Source organism: Mesoplodon densirostris, chromosome X (genome assembly GCF_025265405.1).
Source record: "Mesoplodon densirostris isolate mMesDen1 chromosome X, mMesDen1 primary haplotype, whole genome shotgun sequence".
Lineage (NCBI taxonomy): Eukaryota > Metazoa > Chordata > Mammalia > Artiodactyla > Ziphiidae > Mesoplodon > Mesoplodon densirostris.
The window spans coordinates 125170823-125172080 of record NC_082681.1 but is presented as its reverse complement, the minus strand read 5'-3'; positions in this window follow the sequence as shown (position 1 = coordinate 125172080).

Below are 1258 nucleotides of genomic sequence, written 5' to 3'. Positions count from 1 at the left end.
CTTGCAGTTACTCGCCCATCCTGCAATGTTAATCAATCACAAAACTTTTTCCTTCTGAGCATGGACTCAGCCACAAAACTTCCCGGCAAGGTTATTTAGGCAGCGACCACGGATGGATCAGAGTTGAAATGTGAGTTGAAAGCTACTTGCCATCCTAACGAACAGTAAGCTAAATGCTACCCTGGATTAGGCCAGACCATTCATGAAAACCTTAAAGTGATTGCCATTCTCTCTTCTAATTGGCATTCAGAAACTTAGAGTCAAATCTCTGGCCCACCTTTAACAAGGACATTTTCCTCTGTGCTCACAAGGAAAAAGTTCCGGATCCAATGGCTTGCCTACTGGTTTACCTTATCATTGGCTGCATCATTCTCTTTAAGTTCCCCTTTCCGTGATTCCTTCAACTATTTCTTTTATCCAGTATTGTCTATATTTTCATAAGGTGCCTCAAACGTTTATAGAAGTAAGGTATTTCTAACTACATAAAAATTAACACAGTGACTTACACAGTCTGTATTTGGTCTCATTTCCTGTTATTTTTTAAGGCAAGAAATGAATGACATTTGAAATATTTTATATAAATGAAACAGAATTCTCAGGGTCCAAGTGAGCTTAATAAAAGTGTTCTGTTGAAAATTGTTCTTTTCTCTGTGTTCCTTCTAGTTCAACATTGTAAATGTTCCCACTGTCTTCAAGGCAGAAATGGAATGAAGGGGAGGAGGGGCAGAGAAGGGAACTGATACATGATCTAAACTCTTTATTACTGGCATACGAAGAATTATACGTAGCAAATCTTGCTACTGTGGAGGAGAAAAATGTCGCACTCCACCTGAGTTGAAGGGGCATACCTTCATGTTTTTAGACAAGGACCATGGGTCCATAGCCTCATTTCATTATACAAATGCCACCGGAACCAAGCTCTGGGACCTGAGCCAGTTTCTCAGGAGACCTGGGCCCCCGCACAGGTGCCCCCCGAGGTTCCAGGGAACAGGTCTGACAGGTGGGGGGGTGAAGGGGGTATAGCACGCATGATAGGGTGGGGCTGAGACAGAGTGCACCTACATTTATGAGCTTGGATGGTTTGTTTGTTGGGGTGTTTTAGATTTCACATATAAGTGAGATTATACGATATTTGTCTTTCTCTGTCCAACTTATCTCACTTAGCATAATGCCCTCGAGGTCCATTTATGTTGGTTGTCGGAAATGGCAAGATTTCATTCTTTTTTATGGCTGAATAGTATTCCGCTGTGTATATGTG